The 27,548-nt window shown below is 39.2% G+C and overlaps 1 protein-coding gene across 3 annotated transcripts in view; it reads left to right on the top strand.

Moving 5' to 3' along the window:
• Nucleotides 1-19,012: 19,012 nt before the first annotated feature.
• EVI5L (ecotropic viral integration site 5 like) overlaps nucleotides 19,013-27,548 on the top strand; it is a 66,128-nt gene continuing 57,592 nt past the window's right edge. For 2 of the 3 annotated variants that reach the window (XM_039335352.1, XM_039335351.1), the window contains exon 1: nucleotides 19,013-19,296. The gene's annotated coding sequence lies outside the window, so the exon portion shown is untranslated. The remainder of the gene's footprint in view (nucleotides 19,297-27,548) is intronic. The other variant, XM_039335353.1, reaches the window with a different exon arrangement.

Genomic DNA, 27,548 nt, shown 5'->3' with positions numbered 1-27,548 from the left:
GTTGCATAAGCCTTTTCTAGAAGTGTTCTTTTGAACGTAGATGAGTGCAAAAATTAATGACTCATCATCTAAGCATATTTACCATGTCCTGCTTTGTAAGGTGAAGTGTCAAAGTTGGTCATTTCACAGGACAGCCTTAAGTAGCCATTTTAGGCAGCTGGTTTTGGGTGCCATGAGAGGACAAATAAATATGACTTATTTATTTTCATAACAATGAAGCTTAATTTTGAAGGAAGAATAACGAAAGTCTTCTCTTGGAAAAAGACCTGGAACTTTCTGATGTAAAAGATGATATCTCTCTTTCCCTCTCCCTCTCTCTCTCCCTCCCTCTCCCTCTCCCTCCTTCTCCTTCTCTCTCCCTCTCCCTCCCTCTCTCTCCCTCTCTCTCTTTTTCTTCCTCTCTCTCCCTTTCTCCGTCTCTCTCCTTTTCTCTTTCTCTCTCTCTCTCTCTCCCTCTCCCTTTCCCTCTCCCTCCCTCTCCCTCTTTCTCCTTCTCTCTCCCTCTCTCCCTCTCCTTTTCTCTTTCTCTCCCCCCCCTCTCTCTCTGTCTCTCTCGGGATGACTGTAGCGAGATCTGCTACATGTGAAAAATTATTAAAAAACAGACAAAGTAGAAACCGCAGGAAGGCATCACACTAAAAATAAAGATATATATTGTCAAGTTGTGACATAGAGCTATAAAAGTTAGACCATTAGAAAAGCTGAAAATTGATGCCTTTGAATTATGCTGGAGAATATGGTTGAAAACACCTTGAACTGCAAGAACAAATTAATTTAATACTAGACGAAGCAAAACCCAATTGCTTGCTGGAAGCACTTGAAGCTAAAACTTCACTGGAGAAGACCTTCATGCTTGGAAAAAATTAAGGCAATTGAAAAAGAAGTCACCAAGGAACAAGATGATTCAGTATTATCACTGTTGGTACTAGTATGTGCTTACAAGTATTCAAGAAGCAATTATTTAAAAGACTGTAATCTAGGAAGGACTATTTTTCAATAGAAGAAAGATTAACAAACCTTGCAAACAGCAAACCTGTTAGAACTTTAAAAAAATTCTAATAGTGAAAATTGTTTGAAGAGTTGAATCAGAAAATATTAGCCACAATATCAACTATATCAGTAATGATAACTGTTTCTATAGATAGACTATGTCCAAATGATGTTATTGAAGAAATGATGTAGAACAATTTTTAACTGACAAGATAGAGATGACATTGGAAGTGGATTTATAACTAACAGGCCAAGAGAATGATTCTAAAAAAGGATGCTTTATTGAATATACAAAAGAAATTGGCTGAGGCTTTATAATTTTTTTTAAATGCAAATGACAAACCAAAGTGTGACCTGGATAATTTTTCCTACTGTGTTTACGGTACAAAAGTGGTTTGTTAAACTCTTGAAGAATTCTGTGTAATGGGATAAAGAAGAAGAGATGAAGAGAAATCATATCTTACAACAATATTTGAATGAACTAAAGTTTAAGATTGTTAGAAGCAAAGGGGAGAAATATAATGTTGATTTATTCATCAAGATTAAACAAGATACTTGGTTACCTCTGGCAACTCTTTACAGACTTTCTTCTGACATCAGGACTAAAAAGGTGATGTTTTGTGGTTTTGTTTATTGATACAGATGGGATATAGGATGAAGAGATAGATGTTTGTAATCTTAGAGGGGAATGAAGAATAACTAAATTTGTTTATACTTGTGATGAAGATTGGAAGTTATCTCTTTATGTATTTTTTTCTCTGTCCTTAATATATTCCTACTTTATTTTTCTTCTCTCTTTCTCTCTTAAATTTAAATAAATTTAATCCTTCATGGCTAATGAACTAATTATAAATAAGATTCAAGGAGTAGGAAATATTCTACTGGAGAAATTTAAAGTGTTGGTTTCAAGCATGATGTCTTACTAGCCTTGATCAACCTGTTGCCTGTTTCTTTCTTGAATTCTCTGTGTTTGACATTAGATTTTGTTTAGACTGTGATTCCACTGAGCACGTACAATTTTATTCTAACCTGAGCAGGAGTATGACGCTAGAGTCATATTACTACTACAGATCATATTTACTTGCCCTTCAAATTTGTCCAAGGCATTCCATTAGAAAAGGGAATGACAGTGACTGCAACGGTTTCCATCAGAATTTCTTGATGCAATGAATGCAAAAAATTAAATAACAATAAAACAAACAGTCCAGAGGACAACAAATGGGTACAGGTTCAATTTCATAACAATAATGTTTGTTTTTAGCAGAAGACTGGAGCACAGCTAAAGGATTAAGGAACTCTGCACCAATTGTTTTCTGCTACTTGCTTATGTATACCACTTCCTCTTTAGTATCACTGTATGGTGCTGAGGCAGGGACTGGAATCATCCTCATTATTATTATATTTCCCCAGAGAGGAAAATATATTTTCTGCCTCAAGTACAAAAGTAGCTTGGTCAGTCAGCAAAATTTCTTGAATTGGTTCTCATCAGCTAGAACAGTGGTTCTCAACCTTCCTAATGCCGTGACTCTTTAATACAGCTCCTCATGTTGTGGTGACCCCCAACCATACAATTATTTTCGTTGCTACTTCATAACTGTAATTTTGCTACTGTTATGAATTGTAATGTAAATATCTGATATGCAGGATGTATTTTCATTGTTACAAATTGAATATAATTAAAGCATAGTGATTAATCACAAAAACAATATGTAATTATATATTGTGAAATATTTATTTTTAATTACAAATAAATGAAATTTTGTCTTGAAGCATGGGTGCCAAATCACACCTTCAGCTGCTTCCACCTATGGCTCTGAAAGGAGACCTGACCTTTTCTCTTCTCCCCTTGCCCTACAACACACACACATACACAAACACATTTTCAGGGCTCCGGTGCCAACCCTGCCAGACCTGAGCAGAGGCCCTCAAGGAAACTTTCCCTTGCCTCCCTGGCTCACCATCCGGGAGAAGGTGGTTGTCGGATCCGGAGTGAAAAGGCAGCAGAAGGAGCCCTGCCACCAGCCCGAGCAACTCACCAGTTGGATGCTTGGCAACTGGTATGCATTTATGATGGTTGCAGCGTCCCAGGGTCATGTGATTGCCATTTACGACCTTCTCAGCCAATCTTCAGCAAGCAGAATCAATGGGGAAAGCCAGATTTGCTTAATGACATGATTCACTTATCAACTGCAGTGATTTACTTAATAACTATGGCAAAAAATTGAGCGCAACTCACTTAACAACCACCTTAGCAATGGAAATTTTGGTCCCAGTTATCATAAGTTGAGGACTACATAAACACGTATGCATACAGTCAGTCTGTCTCTCTCTGGCTATTTTTATGTAAAGCAAGTTTATTTCACTAACAGGAAACATTACATTGTATTCCTAGTGATTATGTGGAGAAATGCTTGCCATTCCGAGCCTTAAAACATTTAAAGATGCTCCGGTTCCTTTGGAAACACTGTTTTTGGCTGAAGACCCCTAACCTCAGGTGTAATGTATTACAACCGAATGATAGGTAGGAGAGAAGCAAAGGAACAGTGGGATCAGAGACAAAAACAAATCTTTTTTGGATTGTGGACTAGGATTTAGAAATTAGGATGAAAGTTTCCTATTTCCCATCCTCATGTTAGCAAAACTAGGGCATACAGTATATATATCTTTCAAGAGTATTTCAGGTTGCAGTGAGCAAGTGTAGGAATGACTTTAATTTCTCTTGTGCATCAGTTCACCTTTAATAGATATTCCTGTGGTGGCTTAGCTGTTGGTATCCATCCTTAGTCCTAGAGAAATTAAGAAAATTAAGGAATTCTCTTAATCCTGGAATTCCCATTAAATTCTTCATGTGTCTTCTCAAAAGTGAGTCTCAAGTCATGTTTAGCAGAGACAATACAACTCTTTTTCCATAATTTAGCTCAATCATGTCCATAGGGCAAAACTTGCAGATTATAGAAGAGTGTTATCACTCCGCACCTTGTCTGGCTAGAAAACAAGAGCACTTTCTGGAGTTGAACAAGCAAAAAAATAAGCCAGCTGCAGCAGGAAAGCTTACCCACATAGCCTCAAATTAAGGAAACTGAGTTGGAGAGGGGAACGATTCGGCTTCAGAGCCTTTTGCCGAGCCTTGCTTCAGAAAGCATGTGGAAGTCGCAATCGAGAACACAATGCTGCCTCCTGGAAGCACAAACCATTTTGCAGAGCTCGATGGCCCAGGAGTTGGCAAGCACGCGCGTGCGCTCTCTCTCTCTCTCTCTCTCTCTCTCTCTCTCTCTCTCTCTCTCTCTCTCTCTCTCTCTCTCTCTCTCTCGCATATATACACACCGGCAGGAGAAGAGGGGGGTCGGTGGAGAAGATTCCCTTACCCCGCACAGCCGGCTTGCTACCAATCGCCCCCTTTCTAGTTATTTTTGCTCATTTGGGAGAGCCCAGTCCTTCCTACGAAAGCAAGCAAGCGAGCAAGTGAACGCAACGGACAACTCTTCATTGCCTTCCTCAAGGGCCTAAATTTTAGTGTCTCAGTTCCTAAGACCATCGGAAATATGTGTTTTCCGATGGTCTTAGGCGACCCCTGTGAAAGGGTCATTCGACCCCCAAAGGGGTCGCGACCCACAGGTTGAGAACCGCTGAGCTAGAAGATTCTATGCTTATTACACAAGAAAGATTCTGCAGAGTCATTAGTATATTAATAGATACACCAAAGGGATATGAAAAAGGGAGATCCTTATAGCTACCAAAGAGAGAACACAAACAATTGTTTAATATATTTTGGCTGACTTGGTTTAGTAAAGGAGTCTCATCTCAGTGGAATGTTTCAATATCCTATGATTTGACATTTGATTACTCTTGAAATAAAGTTTGGATTCTATGCCATGCTCTGAGCAAAGCAATCAGTAAAAGAAGAGACTTTCAAACTGCTTTCCTTAAGCTGGTGCCATCCAGATGTATTAAGTCCCATAAGTCCTAGCCAACTTGCAAGTTGACACTATGAAATTTGAGGAAGCGTTTCTAATCATCAGAATGGTCTGTTTTGTGGGCTTTTTCTCTGAAGTATGTTTTTAATCACTAATAGTTGATTTCAAATTTTAATTAGATGCTATTATGATCATGTATATGAAGCAGGAGGAGAGGAACAGTGATATGTTTTGGATATTTTTAACTAATACAGCCTCTTTTGCAGAATACAATTTCGTGCAGTAACAAGACCACCTAAGAGACTAAGTCTCTTTCCCATTCACATCTTTATTGTCCTGCATGTATACTTTTTATTCTTTATTCCTATTTATAGTTATAAATTATGCTGGCACAATCCCAATAATAAAATGGATCTATAGCAGGGCCTTTCAACCTTTTTACCCTTTGTATCACTTTTAGGATATGGCAACATCCGAGTACCACCAGTCACCTAGCAAGATGTCAAAAACTTGACCAAAAAAAGGGAAAAAAGTAGTAAAGTACAGGTAGTCCTCGACTTACAACAGTTCGCTTAGTGACTGTTCGAAGTTACAATGACACTGAAAAAGTGCCCCCCAAGCCACAGCCGAGCAAGATGCCTGCCTACCCGGTGGCACTCTTCCTCCTATTTCATTGTTGTGAGCATTTCTGTGGAGGATTGGCAGTGGGGGTGGGGTGGGGGTATTTGGTTTTTATTCCCATCTGCTGGGACACTGGGACATCAATATGAATCAGTTTCCAAACATCTGAATGTAAATCACAAGACCTTGGAGATGTTGCAACATTCCAGCTGATCGGCGCTTCTTCTGGGCTCAGCAGAAGCACCAGGATCAGTGCTGCTTTCCAGCTGATTGGTGCTTCTTTAGGGCTCAGTAGAAGCACCAGGATCAGCGCCAAGCTCCAGCTAGAGCCTGGCGCTGATCCTGGTGCTACCACTGAGCCCTGACAGTCCTGAAGAAGCGCTGATCAGTTGGAAAGCGGCACTGATCCTGGCACTTCCGCTGAGCCCTGACAGTCCTGCAGCTCCAGTCATCTCTCACTCAGGCTTGTGCGGTGCTGCCACCGGTTCAGCTCATTCCCCTCCACCGCTACCACTTTTCTAGGATGGTCGCGTACCACCTGCCAGGTGCCAATGTACCACAGGTGGTACCCGTACCATTGGTTGAAAAGCCCTGATATTGCATCTTAGGATATACTGCTGCAAAGTCATTGCCAGAATCTTAAGCCACTCTTGCTAACACAAATTTGAAAATAATGTCATATTTGGAGTCTATTCCTGAAATGACTATTTTCACAGATGAAAAAATAAGCTTATAAATAATAGAATAAATAAAATACAAATCAGGTCCAGAGCTATGGTTTACTCCCAAGAATACTATAGCCTAGTTTTAAAGAAAATATAGGTATATCAGTATTGGGTTTTTAATGTAATTTGTAAAGGTAACATCCATAGTTACTGCTGTGCAGAAAGAGATCGCAGAACCCATCTGCTGTGCAACATCACAGTATGCAAAATACACTACACTAGCCTGCTCAGAACTTACAGGAAATGGAAACTTATATCCAAAAGGAGCTTTTTCAAGAGGCAACTGAACTTTTTTGTTTTTCTTTGAAGACATTTCACTTCTCATCCAAGAAGCTTCTTCAGGTCTGACTGAATAGTGGGGAATGGAAGGATTTATATTCCTTGCAGACATCTGATCATTTGCATTCTTTTAGAGAATAATTGAGGCCACTTGGAGGTTTATCTGTGTTCTCAGGGTCACCTGAGTAGTACAAATAGATGTGGAGCCTTCTTGGAACTGCTGAAAGGACTCTCTGTTGTAGACTGGAGATAGATGATGTCGTATCCCTCCCCTTCTGTTTAGACAGGGCTATTCAATTTTGACACAGATGGCCTCTTTGATCCCTCTTTCAAACTAGCATTCCTCTTTGTCCAAACTGGGAGTCCATCTGCATTTAAAAGACAAAAGCTACTCTTTTGAAGACAGCAAAGTCCACATTTTGGACAGAGAGGACCAGTCCACATTTTGGACAGAGGAGAGAGGACCAGTCTTCTCTCAACAGAGGGGGAGAGATACAACATCGTCTAATCTCTACAACACAGTACTTTCAGCAGTTCCAAAAAGGCTCCTCACCCATTTGCACTACTCAGGTAACCCTGAGGACACAGATAAACCTCCAAGTTTACAAACTGAAGCCAAAATATGAAAATGACCAGCTATGTGCAAGGATATAAATCCTCTCATTCCCTACCATCCAGTCAGACCTGAAGAAATTTCTTGGATGACAAGCAAAATGTCTTTAAAAAAAAAAAAAAAACAAGAAAATCCAGTTGCTTCTTGAAAAAGCACCTTTGGGACAACCATGACCTAGATCACCGAGAATCTCCATCGACATTAAAGGGGAGACAGAGTTTCAACTCTTTGCGAGTCAAAATATCTATGCAAATCTGTTGATAACCACTTTTTATATGCTAAGCAAACCACTTAGCATTTGTACTATTTTAGCATTAATGATAAGGTGAAAGTCTGAAAGTTATTAAAATAGAAAAGTACCAGCAAGAATTTTTTTTTAATTTTAAAGCTAGCTATTGTGCTGGCATATATGTGAACTTCAGTGGTTGAACTTTGCATATATAAATTTAACTTTATTTTGTATAGATATATTATTATACTAATGGATGTATAAAGATTGATGTCAGCCCCACTAAGCAGACTTGATCAAGGAAATCAACTCCACAAGAAGCTAAAACTACTTTTATTGGGATTGGCTATAATAACAGAATTTTGAAAGATGAATCGTGCTGTACCTCCTCCTTCTTCCTATAATTCAGCAAATTAAAAAAATGTCTGCCTTAGCCACTTCCAAATTTTACACGTGGTTCTACAATTTTTAAAAAATGTTTCAGACTCTTTTGCCTAGGTAATGTTTCTTGCCTATTTCTGTGAAGATCGTACTTCTTATTCTCTATTGTCTATAAACCAATAAATGGTGGAATCATGTTGATTGGAATTGGTGACTATCTTGTAAAAATATCAACATTGCACATGAATGTAATAATCTGCTACAATGCAATGGAGGAAGACATCAAAGAATGCCATGGCAAACTGTAAAATGAATGAGATGCCACATCAAGAAAAACAAGTTATTTAGAAATACAGAAATTGAAGCAATGATGGAAACTGGAATCATAGCAAGGTTTGGATTGGATAAACACAGTTGTGGAGAAGAAAAAGCAAACTATTTGTTCATTGGCTACACCTCTTCAATATAAACTACAGATTCAGCACATAGGCATCATCTGATATACAACAATAGAATCAAGCAAACTATATAATAGGAAACAGGAGATAAAGGTTGTAAGCCAGTCAGGATACTTCTAGATGCAAATAGTGGAATAGATTATGAACACTTGCCAGTAAGTTATAAACAAGAAAATATACAGTCTGTCAACTCTACAAATGAGCATGGCCGCAGCCATTTTCCTTCTCATTCTAGGTTGCTACATAGAATGGAGGTAAGGTGGGTGCCCAGGTGCTTCGCTAGTCAAAATAATCTTTTATCCCGTGGGAACCAAGATCATTGGCTGCTCCCAAGACTAGGGACTGGGCATTTCATAAAAAGCCCGCCAAATAATCATATTGGGGATCACAGTTGCTTACATAGCTTTTGAAGATGGGACATTTAACTTTGTATTGAGAAATTGTTGCTTGTATATCCAGACTTAGTTTCACTCTTGACCATGCTGATACTTTGTAACTAATAAACATGTATTTTGAGGAACTTGTAAACCTCTGAGTTCTGCTTTATTCGCCTCTGTCTGTCGGAACCATGACACAGTCACATATTTTAAGGAACAGATTCTGTATGATGAATCTATGGGAGAGTGGACCTGAATAGCAATGATTAAGAGACATGAGATACCTAAAATTGAAGTAAAAAGCAAGCAGGAAACAGGCGAACAGCAATGCAGTTAAGAAGTTCTAAGATTTGATGATGGAACCCTATTATGATGTGAGCCTAAGTAACTCTTGAAAAAGATTGTGTCAACCTCTTATTCACAAAACTCAAAACATGGATCTCAATTCTTGTCAGTACTTATACTAACCCATTCGTGTCTTAGAAACTTTAGGAAAGTGTCTCCCTTGCAAGAAGCTCACAGATCATAATATTATAATTTCTCTCCCTGAAATATATCTGCATATCACAAACTCTTATTGTTTGAGTTCTGACTTTCCTATATGCGATTTATATGCTGGCAGTTATGTGCTGGAATTGGATGTTGACTTATTCCTTATTATATGCTCTGTCATGGTAATGTGTCTGGATACTCATTGGGGTAAAGGTGCTGTCAGGGTCCCCAAAGAAATGTATTTGTTTCCCCTTTCCCTTTCTATGCTTTGCTTGCCTATGTAACCATTCTTTGGGGCCTGCCATTCTGTTGGGATGGGGGAAGCTGTGTGTTGCCTTTCACTGTCTTGCTGCTGTGCCCTTCCCCCAGGAGAAGGAATGCATCTCCCTTATCAAGGAGGTGACGGTTGGTGCTTAGAGCCAGAAGGAAACAAAAGTGAGAGAGACCTTGAAGAACGGCACCAATGGAGCCACTTACCAAAACACTATGACACCTGTGGATTGGCTGGATTTCAGATGGACACTGGTACTCTGGGGGGAGGAGTAATAAAATTGCTTTTAATATGTTACTTGTGTGGGTTCTTCCCCAGATCTTGCTTTGCCATCCCTGCTGTCACTAGCCCCTAATAAAAGTTCCTTTTGAGATAATGTCTGTCTCAAGAGTTCTGCTTTCTTGGGAGGCTTACAGGGGCTGTTTTATTGAAATTAATGAGGAGAAAACTCTTACAGCTTGGCTCTGAAATGAAAGAGTATAAACTATAAATTAAATATGTTCTACCCTCTGTGTCCCTGTCTCAGCTCCATTGTGAGCCCACATAGTGAATCTGTAAAACAAAGATGAGATGTGAATGGATAACTGAATGAAAGAAAAGGGTTTTGCATGACTCTCAGCCAGTCTCAAGTATGAAACAGCATCTTTACTTAGAAATCTTAGCTAAGGCAGAATGCCCAATACTGACTTGAAATATTTTCCAGGGTCATTCAGCTATAGTTGTGCTGAAATCAAAATATGGATGCAAGGCTTTACAATGCTTCAACAATGGCTGGATGATGCTAAGATGTTTCTAGTGGAGATTTTACCAAAGTCAGTGTTGTCTTTCAGGGGAATGTAGTAAATTGTCTTTGAAAGTTTACAGGTCTTCTATAGAAAGAAGATAACAGCACATATAAGTAGACTGCTCTATCTGATTTTGAAGCAGTTAAATTATTGCTTTATAAACATAATGATAGTGCATGCAAAGAAAGTAATAAAAGAAGTTCTCTTTTATTTACTGTAGATAAGAAAACATCAAGACTTAAACTGATTTGGAAAAAGGGTTGTAATCCCTAGTTCTGTAGACAGCTTGTGAAATTGTTAGTATTTCTCTGATTTGAGACAGAGAGTAAGAATTTGTTTAAAGCCTCACAATGAATTCATGCCAAAGATAGGAGTCAAGCAGGAATCTTCAAATCCAACTTGGTCATAATTGGTTTGGAAGAGATTATCAGAAAGGCATCAAAATAACTGAACTAAATTTCTCTGCCTGAGCTACAACTATTAGAAAGTATGGTGCACCATCTACAGGGTAATGATAGCTAGCATATTTGAGTGACTTGATTCTGTTAGAATTCTTCAATGTTATCATATTAGTTTATTTTAATTTCCCACACGTCTCTTGTATACAGACAATTACTAAGGGTAGCAGTTGAGACTATGCATGTTGTTGCTCCTAACAGCTGTCATTTCACAGCTGCCCATTGGTAAGTGCAAGCTCTATTCTTTAGTACTTCAGGATAGCCTCCATAGGAAACAGACACTGTGACTTATCAGTGTTGCATCAGAAAAGCCATTACTTGAATAATATCCAAAGTAGCTATTTCTATTCTGCCAAATGCCTTTTTCTTCTACCTAGTAAAGATGCATTAATTTCTATAGCTATGTTTAAAATTGGTTCTCTTCCAGAAGCAAAACAAAACTAGCTCCTAACAGTGGGCACAAGGGAGCTTTTGTTCAAAAGCAAGTTGTACTTGGTGAAGAACCTTTAATTTGTAGCTGACTAACAGGCTATCTTCTTTTAAGCAGACATAATCCCTAGCATATTCAGTCAAAATGATCAGTTGATGGAGAAAAGTATTCCATCCGAGATCTTAGATTGCAAGTATCCCTATTAGCTATGGGAACAAAAAGCTTTACTAAGTATGTGGCAGCTTCTTATGTTCATAAATTTGATGAGAACTATAACCATTTTGCTGGCATGGAATGTATCAGAAACATCCTGATTATCTTTTTTTCACTAGTGCAATCTCATGTGCGTGATCTTTATTTTAGATCAGTGAGAATACTGAACACAACATACACATTTAGAGAAAGCCTACCATAAACAAAATCTGTGCATACTGTTCTCCAGTTATAAAAACCTGCAATAGCAAATTATAAACACCTTTTCATACACCACTTCTGTCCAAAGTTGTAAAAATAAGAAATTCTGTTTCATTATGATCCATTTTCTTTTCTGAAATTTAAACCTATCCTGCTATATACAGTATTCACATTTCTTGATAATCCTTTAGGCTTTCCTCTGAATCCCCACTGATTTATTTTCAGCCTTCTTAAAATGTGGTAGCCATATATAAATACAATAGGAGTCCACCCTAATGTTTCTCATCAACCTTCACAGCTCTAAGTAATACAGCATTTACTTAATCAGATAGGCAGAAAATTACCTTTTCCAGTATCTGATATACTGTATAATTCCATTCATCTTTTCCAATGGCATTTTGTCAGTGTTGTATACTTTGATTTCTTGTAATTTTGTGCAATGTCCCTTATTATAAATTTAACTAGTTTTATTCTTTGTTATCATTTGTAACCATTCATTGCTCTAAATTTCATTTTGAACCTTAAAACATACCACTACCAGTATGGCTGAGCTTGTAAGGTAGAACAGTCTTTCTCAGTCTTAACAACTTTAAGAGACAAAGAGGAGCTGGCCATGGAATTCTAGGAGTTGAAGTCCACACCTCTTAAAATTGCCAAGCTTGAAAAACACTTCTACCCCAGTGTTTCTTTGGGTCTTTTCACCCTGGCTTTGCTGTCTTGCTTTACAAATAGTACATTGCTAATTCATGCTATTATACCCTGTAAAGTTCTGCTTTACCAAACAAATGATGTCAATAGTATGATTCTGTGTTTAGTCTTGGTAGCATAAAGACACCCTCCCTTTGACTGCCCCTAGTTAATCACAAACAAGATTGATATAAGTGTCCCTTATGCCAACAGGGCGATGTGATGGCTCAGCTGTTAAGAAGACCTGAGCACTGCGTGATGGGATGAGCTTCCGTTTTCACCACAGCTTCTGCCAACCTAGCAATCGGAAAGCATGCAAATGCGAGTAGATAAATAAGTATCATTTCGATAGGAAAGTAAGAGCGCTCTGTGACATCCTACTGGCCACATGACTGCGGAAACGTCTTTGGACAGTGCTGGCTCAATGGCCTTGAAATGGAGATGAGCATCGCCCCCTATAGTTGGTTATGACTAGCGGAGTAAAATCTGCAGCAACTCCTTTACCTTTATGCCAGCAGAGGGGGAAAAAAAAATCATTTTATACAGTATATGGAGAAATGGGATTATGGGTCAAAATATGAAGAGAGGTGGCATTACAGCCTATGCTTTAAAAGGAGGAGGTGTCTGCAGAATAAAGAGGATATTCAATATTTCATGTCCTCTCTGTTCCTGCCTTCTCCACTTGATAGTGCCCTTGCTGTGAGGGAGCAACAAAGCAACAAGGAACTGTACAAGAAATGGAAAATAACCTGGATACACCAGGAAGATGTTTAAGACACTTTCTTCTTTTCTTCTCCCATTCTTCTTTCCTTAAATTGGAATGCTCGGTAATCACTTTTAGATGTTCAATTTAATCACCACTAATTAAAAAAGCAGAATGCAAATATCTTCCTGACAGTGAGAACAATCAACCAGTGGAATGGCTTGCCTTCAGGGGTTGTGGGTGCTTCGTCACTGGAGGTTTTTAACAAGACACTGGATATCCATTTGTTTGAAAGGGTATAGGGTCTCCTGCTTGAGCAGGGGGTTGGACTAAAAGACTTCCAAGTCCCTTCCAACTGTGATGATGATGACGATGATGATTTTTCATTTGAGGTTGGAAATACTGTTCACAAAATTATGTTTGTTCTAATAAAATAAATAAAAATTTCAAGTAAAGATTTTCTTTAAACTCTGTAAATCTAATAAATGTGGTAGAAATACTCTAAAATGTCACAAGGATCCAAATGAGATGACAAAATCCAAATGTTCTATTTATTTTCCAAAACTAGCAAGTTACGCCAATAACAAAAATCTGCCTTACATAAATATTCTAGCGAATACTGATTGAAAACAACTTAAGTGTATGCATTTCTAGTAAAATGTCACACTCCAAAGAATATAACTGATATTACAAAACAAGGAAAAAGGAGATATACTGTAGATATCCTTTGTATTTTGAATGTTATAGTAACATTTTTTGAAATGCAGTTGGCAATTTTCATCTGTAGGAGGCACAAGGCGTTGTTTATCCTTACACAGTTGCCCAAACTAACTGCAAAAAGGAGGAAGATGAGAAGGTAACCTTACACATCCTTGTGTGTGGCATTTCTCATAAAAGACATATATTTCTTTTTAAAATATAGGGCAATTAACAAGACATCTACAGGGCAGCTGAAATACAGAAATAGGTCCATTTAGAAAAATATGATCAAAACAGAGGTTCTGCATGTGTGAGTGTGCAGATTCAAACATCTGAATAAAGAGCAGTCAGAGGACCTTGTGTATATAAATAAATTGCTTACTCCTCTCCCTTTTAGCATGCAGGCACTTGGGTTCCTAATGATATCTTTTCTGTTATTCCTGTACAGTATGTGGAGAAAAGGCATCCTATTTTGTCATACAGACACAAATACCTTTGCTTGGAGATTTGGCTAGAATTCTAAGTTTCTGCATTTTAAAAGGGAGATCTGGAATAGCATCTTTCGAAGTATTTTTCTTCTCCTAAAATTAGGTTACGCCAGTTTGGTGTAGTGATAAAGGCACCAAACTAGAAAGCGGGAGATTGTGAGTTCTACTCCCACCTTGGGCATAATGCCTGATGGGTAACCTAGGGCTAGTCCATGTCTCAGGCCCAGGAAGAAGGCAAGGGCAAACCACTTCCAAAAATCTTGACAAGAAAAATGCAAGGATTTGTCCAAGCAGTCAACAGGAATCAACATAGACTTGAAGGTGGACTCCCACCCCCATCAACAAAGTTGAACCTATAACCTAACCTCTTATAGCATAAGAGTGTTATTGCTATAAGCAGATTCATTGACACAATACAAAAGTGACTTTCTTTTTCCGTCTATGACTGCAAGTTCTGAGGGTGATTGGTTGAGATTGCTAATTATTCACCCCACCCGTTATACAACATCCCCTGTACTGACTTTATCTCTCATGCTAAGATCAACAAGCAAGGGTATAGTTCAGAGCCTCTCCTTAGGGAATACATGGAAAAGGATTTTAATTATGCCATTATAAGCTGTCAATATAGATCCTTATTGCTTCCCTCCTACTTCCTCTGAAAGTTTCCAGGATTCTAGTAGTTTCTTTACAAAAACAAAACTTTTAATTAAGATTTTAACAGTGGTATACAAGTTGAAATTAAAAAATAGGGAAAAGAAAAATGCAAAATGCAAAAATCCACCATCAGGAAAAAGTCCATAAAGAGTACCTAATATTTTATAAAAATATATTCTTAATCAAATGGGTTAATTTTATGCTCCTTTTTTTGTGCCTAACAATGTTAATCTTTACTTCATTAAGATGCTGCCATAGGGTTTGATCTCCATCCAAATTTTCTTTCTCTTTGTGTAGAATTTTTTTTCATAGCTTCAACAACCTTCTTTTGTAAATCCCATAATGGGTCATTACCCAGGTCATTTTTCTTGGCTTATTGTTTGCATTTCCACTTTAGTTTTCATTTCTGATTTACACAATTTCAATTTTATTTTTCAGTATTTCTGCATCAGTTACTTGTTTAACCTCTTCATCATGTCAGTCTGTAAATTCTTCCAAATTCTCTCAAGTTATAGTATTCTCCTTCATATCTTTAATTTCTTCTTTAGAATCTTTTTGAATTATGTATTCATATAGGTCAGTGGAGGCAAACCTATGTCACGCGTGCCAGAGATGGCACTCAGAGCCTGCCATTCCCCCAGTCCCATCTCCCACCGTGGCCCCTCCTCAGAGCAGCCCCCTCAGAGTCGCCCCTGGGCGTAGCCTGCATGGACCAGCAGTCAAGCACATGGCAGCCAGGCAGCAGAGACAAGACTCCGCCCTCGTGCTCCGTCGTGTGCAGATGATGCTGTGGGGTGCGGGCAGAGGGCGTGGCCATGGTGCTGCAGGGCTGCCTGGGCGATCTGCTGCAGTGGGCCGTGGAAGCAGTGGGTGGCCCAGCAGGGGGGCATGGAGCGGGGGCAGGCAGGGGGTGACAGGCGGTTTTTGGGCACTCGGTCTCTAAAAGTTTCACCATCACTGATATAGATGATTGTTATAAAAGCCGTGTGCTTTTTTCTCATTTCTTCAAAACTCCTTTGACTTGTCTCCCATGTAATATCTTTATCAAATGTCACTGATATTTATTGAATTCAGAAGTAAACAAGCAGTTTTCTTCATTCACACACACACACACACACACACACACACACGCCATCTGGGATCTTTAGGCCCTTCTAGTGTCCTATTACTGTATCAGAAAATCTGTCTCAAATTTCTTTTGCTTGTTTAAAAAAAACCCCAGCCTACCTATAAGAATACGCCATCTCTTTTCTGTGATTTCTGTTCCCATGAAAGTACTGTTTTGTTTTTATTTATTTGAAATTATATGAAATTTGCTATAAGACCTATAGCAAAAATAATATTTCAACTATTAAGTCAAATATTTCAAATTTGTCTGGTCCCTTAGTTTATTTAAATTTTTCTTGGATTAAATTCTAATCTAGCTTTTTGCCATTAACAGTATATATTTAAATCTTTAAATTGTTAATTTTCCCCTTTCTGGAGTAAAGGATCACTCATCAGGAAGTTTTTCCAAACTTGTTGTTTGGAAGATCTCTTTTAATTTTAAAAGTTATATTCCAAAAGTGAGGTTTGATGAACCTGGTGTTGGTATAGGGGGCTCTGCTGCAATTGGGAGCTTAATGATTTTCCTTTTCTCCTAGTTCTCCTTCCAAGGAGCAGATATGTGGAACACAAGTAGGCGATCTCTCATACTCTCCTTGGCTGCAGAGATTCATCGCCGTCCCTCAGTCTTGGCTCCAGTGCATTGCTCCTTCGAAGATGTGTTACCTTGCCATTCCTTATCCCTGGAAGTCAATATTTTAGTAGTGAGAATCTCTCCCTGAGATGTGTAGTTCAAAAATACGTAAAATAAATAAATAAATACCTAACATTTGGCTCCAACTTTTCCTTCATGGCAATGTTTTTATGCCTACGCATCTATACTTACAACCTTGCAGAAATGCTTGATATCATAAACATTTACATTAGTGCTTTAGGTAGCCCAATTAATTATCCTGCCAAAAACTGTTCTGATAAAATCTGTCCTGGTAACTAACAATTCCTCAGCGTCTGAAGCATGTAACTTTATTGCATTTGGCAAAACAAACAAAGAGTAGTAGCCAGATAGTTTGGAATGAGCTGTTCTACAATTTTCCCAATCTGGTGACCTCCAGATGGGTTGAGTATCACTCTACCATCCTCAGCCAACATAGCTACGGTAGTGGTTGCGTTGCCTGAGGAGGATGAAGTCATAGTCCCGTTGAATTGGAAAGCTGAAAACTGGAGAACGTGTTTTAGATTGCTGCTCTGTGGTAATCTAGTTGGGCATATATTCGTAAATAAACCAGATTGTGGCACCCAATCTGTAAACAGTGAGTATGTTAGGAATAAAGCTGCTGTAGATGATCCTGTGCAATGGCATATAGGGCAAAGGGTGCTAAAAAACAGATATACAATCCTTATCAGTAGCAGGAAAGGTTGCACGCAACACACAGCACGACAGAATGGTAGCTAAATTTACACAGCTTCTAGATCAGTGGTTCTCAACCTTTTTAATGTTGCGACCCCCCAACCGGTCGTAAGTCGAGGACTACTCAACTGGTGCAGCACCGTTTGCAGAATGGGACTTTTGATGGGCTCAGCAGGGCAGAGACAGCCTGGATAATTCCTATTGGCTTTTGAAAGCCAATAGAATTAGACTCTATTCAAGAGAGTCTATTCTATTGGCTTTCAAAAGCCAATAGAATAAAAGAGAGTAGCACAGCTAAGGAAAAGGAGGGAAAAATGGCAGACTGCGTTGTCTGGCGACCCCCGTGAAATGATCGTTCGACACCAAATGGGGTCCTGACCCACAGGTTGAGAACCACTGCTCTAGATTAAAAAGTATCATAAGAAATTCTCAACTAAGGCGTGCTCCAAACCTTACAAATGTCAGTAAAAGAAATAAAACACAATAAAATAATCAAATTAAGTAATGTATTTTCATTAAGAAACTGAGATATTTTTAATATACTGAATAAGTAAAATATTTCAAAAGCGACTGAAAAGTGTTAGTTTGGTGTCTGAACTAGTGATTGACTTTTGGAGACAAAACACATAAAACTAGAGTCCCAATTGAGAAGACTTGTGGAAATTGATAAATAACAATATTTTAATACCTTGAACTAGGCACAGAAGTGTGATCCCAGGAAAAGAAATGTGCAGTTTCCAAGAGTTCCATACACCTTGCTGGCGAAAGCACTTAACTATTTAAATGCAATTGTCGCGACCCCCATCGACAACCTGGTGGCAGCAATGGGCAGCAGCTCTGCCAAGCTCTTTCTAAAGAGGGGTAAGAGAACATCGTTCGCCTGCAGAAGGTCCTCGTTTCCGTCTCAGCATCATATACAGTGCACGTATTACATCGGTCAGCGAAGGGAAAAAATGTTGGACTACCCCATCTATACTACAAAAATCCGAAGGATCCTTTAACTGCAGCAGATGCAGAAAGCAGCTCCTTGCCATCACTAAAATGTCGTTTAAATTTGTGCAGCTATATTACTGCAATATATTGCAAAATATTATATGTATTCTACTGCATTTATTTAGGGAGGTATATTTTCCCCTTCTTAAAGAGTTTGCAATCTGTATGTTTCGATATTAATCGAAATATTGTTATTTATCTCCTGAGAGAAACGCCCGAACGTAAATAGACTCGAGGTTCGGTGCAGAGAGAAGGGCGGGGTAATCCTGCAATTTTAGACGTTGATTTCCTGAAGAGGCGCCCGTTCTTAAATTTCATTGGCTGGTCGGTTTGTCATTCCCGTAAATTCTTGCAGGCACATAGCTGAACTCTCGGGAAACAAGAATATTTTCCTCCCTTCTCCGGAATGTTCCCTCTTCCTTATATTTCGAAATCTGTATCGTGTTATCTTTCAGAGATCATCCCCCCAAAATCCCCTTTTATGTTTCTCAAAACCCATAGTGCTGGGCTTTTTATCCTCTTTCAGACGCTCCACATTCCCGCGCCCGTTATTACTTCTGAGCTCAAAGGGAGTAATAACTTCCCCCGCCCCATTTGCTTTATAAAACCAGGACAGGGGGAAAGAACTGTCTATTGCTCCTTTCCGCGGTCCTATTGGTGGAAGGCGAAAAGGTGGGGTTAATATTCCCGCCCCTCTCAGGTTTTCCTTCCTCAATCGCCGCGCCTAGGGACGCGAGTGCCTTAAATCTCCTTGGCTTTGCTCTGTGAACAGAGACATCTAGAGGGGGCGGGACCAGGATCCGGTGCCTTGGCGAAAGCTGAATCCCTATTGGAGAATGTGGCCAGGTAGGAGGGAACCGAGAGGCAGGGGCCCGGATCCTAATTGGCCAGTCGGAGCAAAGGCTGTGGAGCAGAGGGCGGAGTTCGCTGCCCATCAATAGGGGAGTGAATTGGGATTGCCGCGGGAGGCGGCGGCGGCGGCGGCGGTGGTTCCGGTGGTTGGTCTTTTTCCGCCGCTGTCCGCAGCAGCCCCGGCTCCTCCATGGCCGCTGCGGTCACTGGCGCGGTTCTCTCTACCGCGCCGGTAGTGGGGGAGGCGGTGGTCGTGGAGGTCAGGCCCGGTGGCTTAGGACCCCCGCCTCCTTGAAGAGAAGGAGCCGAAATGGCAACGCCGGCCGCGCAGGTAGGAGGGCGAGGGCGCTAGGCTTCCCCCCCCCTTCCCTCCCTACTTCTCCTAGCTGGCTAGCGCAGGAATCCCTTGCTGCAAAGAGGGCGAAACGCTTTCCTCCTTCAGCCGCCGTTTGCTGTCCATCCCTTCTCTTCCCGGTGGAGAAAATCTCCTTCGGGGAGCCGGGTCTCCTTCTGCCCGTTAACTCTTGCCCTGCTTTCAGCCCGAGGGTAGGGCCCCGGTTTGTCTCGGAGGGGGGTATTTGGCCTGCCCGGATTGGGACCTCCCGATTGTCTATATAGGTTTCCACGCCTTGCTTGGGAGTTTTCCCTGGGGAAAAAAAGCCAGGCTTTTCTCCTGTATTATTTTCCCACCCCGAAGAAGGGACAAGCCGGGTTCTCCCGAACCCAGTAATTCCCCTGTCCTCAAGAGGGAGCCTCGGCCACCCCTAAAGGAGGGATTTGTCATTTCCTGCTGTCTGCCAGGAATGGTAGCCTTTCTCTCCTCCCCCCTCCCCCCCCGTTAGTTAGGTCAGTAATTATGAGAATCATCATGCACTCTGAATGTAAACGGTGTTGCTCCACCATGTTCAGTTACTTTCTGCATATATCATTAAAGCTCTTTTCTAAATGAACATTGGGACTAAGAAACGTTGGAAGGTAGATAAGGTGCGTCCTATTGATTCGAGGTTTAAGCCTGTTCGTGGAAAATAAGATTATTTTAGTATTTTACCTCTAATATTCAGGTCCTTGAATAGGAAGCATAAGCAAAAAGGTGCTGTTATGCTTATATCCTGCTTGGGATATATTTGGACATACCATTGGTCTCTAAACTTTGGTTGGATCTAACCTGAAGGTTTTTACATTCCTCCATAATACCCTGTGTGAATCAATACAAGTTCAGATGCATTAAGATCCTTTTTTTTTTAACCTAAAAATGTTTGGCATTTACAATTTTTTATATTTAGTATTGCAATTTTAGTTCCTTTTGTTTTCCTTTGAAATGAGTGGACAGAGGAATCTTCTCTCCTATCCAAGAATAGTGAAAGCTATCTTCTTTATTATTAAGATTTTATTGTTAACAACTTTTAGGAAATGTTATTGGGTTCATGTGGGTCAGAGAAGATGTATTGTCATCAAACAGCCAAATTCTTACGTCTAATGGGAGAAAAATATCACTTCTTGAATTCTGTAGGCTAAAATTGCGGCAATTTTTTGATCTGAAGAAATATGTTGATTTTAGTCTTTCTATTAAATTCAGTTTCAAAGGTTTTGTGAACGCTAATTTTAGGTTGGTGTAACACTCAAAATAGATGCTTATATATTGTCTAGTTATTAATATTTTTACTGAAATTAGTTTTAGGAAACAAGATAGAAGAAATACAAGACATTTGTTCTCTTTATACAATTTTTGTACAACATATTGCCAACTCCTTTTTATTGAAAGTTTACCACACACATTTGACTTTAGTGTTAATGCCAATAATTTGTGCAAAATGATCAATACAGAGAAGTTTATTTGCTATAGTTGTTTTTTTTAAAATGAGAAATCATAGTTTGAACGAGTTTGATTGAATCCTTTAAAAGGATGGTTAGAAATTGAGTTCAGGAATTGGCAGTATGTTATTGAACTTGGCTGGTGAAGCCAGGGATTGGTCTGGTTAATACTTGTATGTAGTGGGCCCAGAGACAAAGCTCGACATTTCTATTGGTTTGACATAAGATTATGCACAAAATGTCTATAGTGTGTCAAACTGTAGCCACATTTCATAGTTGAGCATGCCTTTGATTCTGGGGAGCTTCATTTGGGAATAATAATAGCATAAGAGGACCAAATGTAAACATAAAATAATTCTATCTTATATTTTACTGTTGTTAGTTCTTGCTGTTTCTTGCTACAACTGACAACATGGCTAATCTACAGTTAAGTGTTTGTCCAAACACACAAACTACATCTGGCCATTTTTAACCGTGGTATGTTATGATGACCTCTATATTTTGTAATGGTTGAAAACAGTGTTTATAAACCATGCTGTTTCATGTTTTACTAAGTGAAGATGATTGGTAGTATATTTTAATAAATTAATTTATAAAAATGTTCAAGCTCAGTTGAAATAAATGGTGTTGTACATGCATGGTCTAATATATGAATATTCATTTAAATAGAGACGCATGTAAAAATGAAACTTATTACATATCTAAATACTAACAGTTGATTTTGGAAATGTTAAATTGTAATATCTTCTATTCAGTCTTTGTATAAAGATTCAAGCAGCTCTCATGGCTGAAACTAGGATGATTACAGCATCATTTGGTTGTGAATTTCCTTGTTTCTGTACTAATTCATTCCTCAGAGATTCTTTATCCACAACCAGATCTATTGAATATAGATTTGCAGCTTTAGATGGAAAGTCATAAAAATATTCAAGTTGTAAACTGAACTTGAAAAGTTTTTGAAAAGAGAAAACCACTCTTACATTACTACCAGGAAAACATCATAATCATGCCCAGAGAGTTACAGAAGTTGAGCGTAACCTGAAGGATACTTAAACTTTTTAACAGAAATTGAACATTGAAGTACCCTACCATCAAAGATTAGCAGGAATCTTTCTAATATTAATAGATACTTGCTTTTAGCTAGTTGAAGTCCAAACAAAGGGGAACTGTTTCCAAACAACGTCTGTCAAAAGAAAGAAGAATTAATCTATTCATGGGTATAGACTTTTGTTCAGTGGCATATACTGGAAAAACAACAATTGAAAAGAATTATAATTCTGGTTGCTGGACATGGTTAACTATCTGTAAAAATCTTTGTCAGATGGCTACCAATGTAGTGGATGATTATTGAAAACAATCATAGATCAGGATGTCTTCTTCACCTCTATTTTACTTAGAAATCCTTAGCTTAGTTTTTTTAATGGTAGAATTGTCTTATATCTGAGCTAGTTGTGATGTAAACCAGAGTTTCTTAACCATTCTGCATTTACAGATCCTTCTGAGAATCTAGTGAAAGCTGTGGACACACATACTTCTTCAGGAAAATACAAATTAATCTATATGAACAATTTATGTTAAACTGTAAATAAATGGTATTTTCTTGCCACCTTAACTTCAAGTACCCATAAGTATAAAATTATATTAGTTTGGTATTAAAAAAAATCAGTGAGCTTTTGAAAAAATCTACAGTTTTTCTTTAATATTCACATTGACTTGATTGTGTAACAAATGTTCATAATGGCGAACTACTTTTTCTTTAACTTTTATTAGCAGGAAACAATTTAAGACATCATAACATGGCAGTGATAATTATATATCTAGTGTATTCTATATTTTGGAGTAAAACAATGCCTTAATAATTTAATTAGACCTAAATACAAAATTTCCCCAAATATGTTTTTCAAAGTAATGGGAAAGAAATTGAAAAAAAAGAATGGTTTATGTTGCTGTTGTTTTGAATCTGGTTCATAACCTCTCTGAGGATCATGGTTTCTCAATAGTCTATGCACCCAGTTTAAGAACTGCTAGTGTAAAAAACATTGCTTTCTAGTCTCTGCTATAATTCACTAGTGTAAGAGTGATTACTTGGAATCTGTCTTCAGAAATACTTAAAATTTAATACTTAACCTGTTTATTACTGAATTCAGGAGTTTTAGAATCATGGCTCAAGTTGAACTGAAAATGAGATCAGAGATCTTTTGTGAAGCATGATATGTCTCTGATAAACAAGCATTTTAGAAAAAAAAATCAAATTCCACAATACCGCATATAAAATGTGAGGTTTTATTTCCAATTTTGACCATATGCTTCCTATATTGTCGTTCATGTTTTCTGTTACTTGTCTGAAGTCTCACTAGTCTAAAAACATCAGCTGAATAGAAATTGGTTCCAATTCATCTCTGTTATTATTAGATTTTTTTCTCACCTTTTTATATATAGCCCAAGGTAATGAACATGCTAAATACTCCTGCATCTTGTTCCCCTATAGAAACAGCACTTTGAGATAGATTGGGCTAAGAGAAAGTGGCTGGCCCAAAGTCACCCTGTTGGCTTCATAGTCTTTATGAATTAAGAAGAAAATGTCTGCTTTTCAATAACTTTAAGGGAGAAATGTTTTATATGGTGATAGTCACAATTGTTACATGACTATTTGTAGTTAAATAGTATTAGTATTTGAATGGGACTTCCTTCTGTTACAAAATAAATTAATATTACAGTTTGGGGATATGATTATTTAGTCTATTACAACAAAATTAATGTTGTTCAATACTGTTATTTAAATTATGTTTACTTGGAACATAAAAAAGGAAATCAAATTCCCACATACTCTAATTGCTTAATAATGGCAAAACAAAAACCAAATCCACAGGCTCAAAAACCACATTCAGAATCCATTGTGTAATATTGTAGACCTTGTTTATAATTCTCAAGTGCTTCGCTGAAATCTGCTGAAAACAGGGCTATAAGAGGATGAGATCTTATGTATATGAAATTTATCTTTTTCAGTCGTAAGACCTTCATACTAATTTTTTTTTTCATCCTGCATTTTTTCACTGGAGCTGCTCTTAACTGAGTAGTACAGTAGAGCAAATATTGGATCTTGGATTTGCTTTATAAATTTTACTTTTTGGATTTCACACAAATACCATGATAAACAGCAGTTTTGTTGTGTCATAATTAGATCAGAAAGGACTGACTAACGTTAATGAAAATTTTCTCTATTAGTCAGACTTCTTGTCTAGCCACAAAATGATTTCACTGTTTGGGAGCCAGCAAGCCCGTTCTGGTTTCTCCTGGATGCTCCAAGAAAATGTAGATATACAGTATAACGGTATTAAAGATTGAAATGTATAAAAAGGGAATGCGAAGAAAGCCTGATAAGGATATATTTCCCTATTCCCTCTAATGAGGATTCCTCTAATCCTCTGCTCTAATATTAATAATACACAAAAATTAAGTATACAAATGCTTATAAGAACACCAGCCCTCACATACTTTACTTTTTACTTCCTTGATATAATAGAAAAGAACCTCTTTGTATGGGAGACAGTTTTAAGAAATATAAACATCTAACTCTAGCGTGTTCTAGTGTGAAAGAGTATCAGTGGTATGTACTGATTTTTGACTTCTGGAAGTGATTGTATCAAAGATTTTTAGAGAGAAATTCAAGGTGTTGTCAGCGATAATAAAATGACTAAAGATAATTTGTTGGCATTTTAAAAATTATTTTTTTCTAGTCTTAATTTTATGACTCAAAATCTACAAACCATGAACAACTATTGTGAAATGAAACAGTATTAAAACTGAATATGTAGATATCTTGAAGAAAGGTCACTAATATAGGTCACGTATAGAGAGATAAATATATTTATTTCTTGATTTTAATGCAACAAGGAGGCCCATGAACGGAATGTTGCAAAATGCAGCTCTTGTAGTCAGATTTGTATATATTAGAACAATGATACTTTTTTGGGGGCATTTGATCTGTCAGCAGACCATTTTTTTCTTCAAGGGCAGAGTTTGTTTTGAGGGATCAACCGAATATTCATTCATTGGTTGCAATAGGATTTGACGGACTGGCTTGTTCCCAAGCATGATGTCATAGGCTGAGTGAAAGTGATTGGCCCAAAGTCACCCTGCCAGCTTTCATGCTTAAGGCAGGACTAAAACTCAGTTTCCTAGTTTCTAGCCTTAATCACTAGACCACAGATCGGCAACCTGTGGCTCCGGAGCCACATGTGGCTCTTTGAGCCTTCTCCTGAGGCTCCCAGCCTCCTCTGCCATTTGCAGAGAGAGGCACTTGCCTTCCCTTCTCTCTCTCTCTCTCTCTCTCTCTCTCTCTCTCTCTCTCTCTCCGTGTGTGTGTGTGTGTGTGTGTGTGTTTGTGTGTAAAAAAGAGAGGACTCATGGTATTCTCTGAGGAGCTGAAAAGCTTATTTGGAAGAGCTCCTCCCTTTGCTGCGTTTCTGCAGGAAGCAGGAAACAGGAAGGGCAGGAGAGAGCTAGCTAGCCCAGCTATGCTGATTCAAGAATTCTGGGAGTTGAAGTCCATGAGTCATAAAAGAGCCGAGGTTGCCTACCCCTGAGCTTGTTGGAGAACAGCTTGAAGCCAGCTGTTCTCCAACATACATACATACATACATACATACACACACACACACACACATATATACACACACACACACTATACCTATAATAAAGGTAAAAAAGGATATATGCAGTGTTAGCTTCATTTTAGATATCAAAAGGGTTTTGCGGCTCCCAGTGTTTTGTTTTCGGTGGGAAATGGGTCCAAGTGGCTCTTTGAGTGTTTTGGATTGCCTACCCCTGCACTAGATCAATAGCTCTCTAGATCAGTGGTACTCAACCTGTGGGTCGTGACCCTTTTGGGGGGTCAAACGATGCTTTCACGGGTTGCCTAAGACCATCGGAAAAGACATATTTCCGATGGTCTTAGGAACCGAGACACCGCTCCTCTATCCGGCCGCCGCCACCCTCCTCCTCCTCCGCTGCCTCCTCCGCCTCCAGGGCGCCCTTCTCCTCCAGCAGCGCTATCACACGCACCCCTGATGCCACCCCGGGCCGGTTCAGCTGCGTGGGCGGCTGGGCCGAGCCGAGTCTGGCGCTGCCACTGGGCTGCTCCGCCGCTGCCGCTGCTGACTGAGCTGAGTTGCGGCACCGAGCCGGTCCCCATGTCTCCTGGTTGCCTGGCCGCGCAGAGCTTCCCCTGCGCCGCCCGGCCCGCCTCCCTCACTGTCGGAGGCCGCCTCGGCCCTCTGGTGCCCAGTGCACCTGGGACTGGTGGGCAGGAGCGGCTCCTTCCCGGCTCGCTAGGCTCTGGGCCTCGGAAGCGGCCTGGTGGCAGGGAGGGCGAGGCGGCAGCAATGCCCGCATTTGCTTCGGAAGCTGGCCGGGCCAGCTTCTTTCTTCCTTCCATCTCCATCTCCATCCCTTCCCTGCAATCTCTCTCTCCTTCCTTCCCCCTTCAATCTCCTTCCTTCTCCATCTCCTTCCTTTCCCCTTCAATCTTCCTTCCTTCCTTCCTTCCTTCCTTCCTTCCTTCCTTCCTTCCTTTCCCCTTCAATCTCCTTCCTTCTTCATCTCCTTCCTTTTCCCTTAAATCTGCCTTCCTTCCTTCCTTCCTTCCTTCCTTCCTTCCTTCCTTCCTTCCTTCCTTCCTTCCTTCCTTCCTTCCTTCCTTCTCCCTTTCTTTCCTTTCCCCTTCAATCTGCCTTCCTTCCTTCCTTCCTTCTCCATCCCTTCTCCTTCAATCTTTCTCCTTCCTTCCTTCCTTCCTTCCTTCCTTCCTTCCTTCCTTCCTTCCTTCCTTCCCCCTTCAATCTCCTTCTTTCTCCATCTCCTTCCTTTCCCCTTCAATCTTCCTTCCTTTCTTCCATCTCCATCCCTTCCCCTTCAATCTCTTTCCTTCCTTCCTTTCCCCTTCAATCTCCTTCCTTCTCCATCTCCTTCCTTTCCCCTTCAGTCTTCCTTCCTTCCTTCCCCTTCCCTCCCTCCCAGCATTTTTGAGCAAGGAAGAGTAAACTTTTCCAGCGAGCATTGCTCTATTGTTTTTGTGATTAATCATTATGCTTTAATTATGTTCAATTCGTAACAATGAAAATACACCCTGCATATCAGATATTTACATTTCGATTCATAACAGTAGCAAAATTACAGTTATGAAGTAGCAACAAAAATAATTTTATGTTTGGGGGTCACCACAACATGAGGAACTGTATTAAAGGTTCGCGGCATTAGGAAGATTGAGAACCACTGCTCTAGATTATACATTACATTAAATTAAGAATTTACATTACCAACATTAAAATGTAGATTCAGTTTACTTAATTCAACCAAATATATAGAAGATAAAAAGAATGCATAAAGGTACAGGAGCAAGCTTTGAAATTGAAAAATTGAAAAATAGTCAATCATGAAGTTAAGTCTAAACATAGAGACACACTTTTGTAGCACCTCTAATACTATTTGTGACCTAAGGTCCAAGTTCCAGAGACAGATTTTGTCATCTTAAATCTAAGATATTTAACACAAAAGTTTTCTACATGGGCATTTCATTAGAAAGAGGTGTTGTGAATAAATTTGGGAGTCCTTGTATAGTTCACATGCCATTGGCTCTGCAGATCAAGAAAAGCATGGACACGTCTCATAGGATACTGTCAGATTTATCTTGCATAACTGCAGAGGGTAAGACATTTAAACAGATTCAAGAAAAGTCAACTTTTGGTGCTTTAAGAACAAATCAATAAAAAT

Source organism: Crotalus tigris, unplaced genomic scaffold (genome assembly GCF_016545835.1).
Source record: "Crotalus tigris isolate CLP2741 ecotype Arizona unplaced genomic scaffold, ASM1654583v1 scf7180000017639.5415321, whole genome shotgun sequence".
Classification (NCBI taxonomy): domain Eukaryota; kingdom Metazoa; phylum Chordata; class Lepidosauria; order Squamata; family Viperidae; genus Crotalus; species Crotalus tigris.
This window is presented reverse-complemented; position numbering and strand designations above follow the sequence as displayed.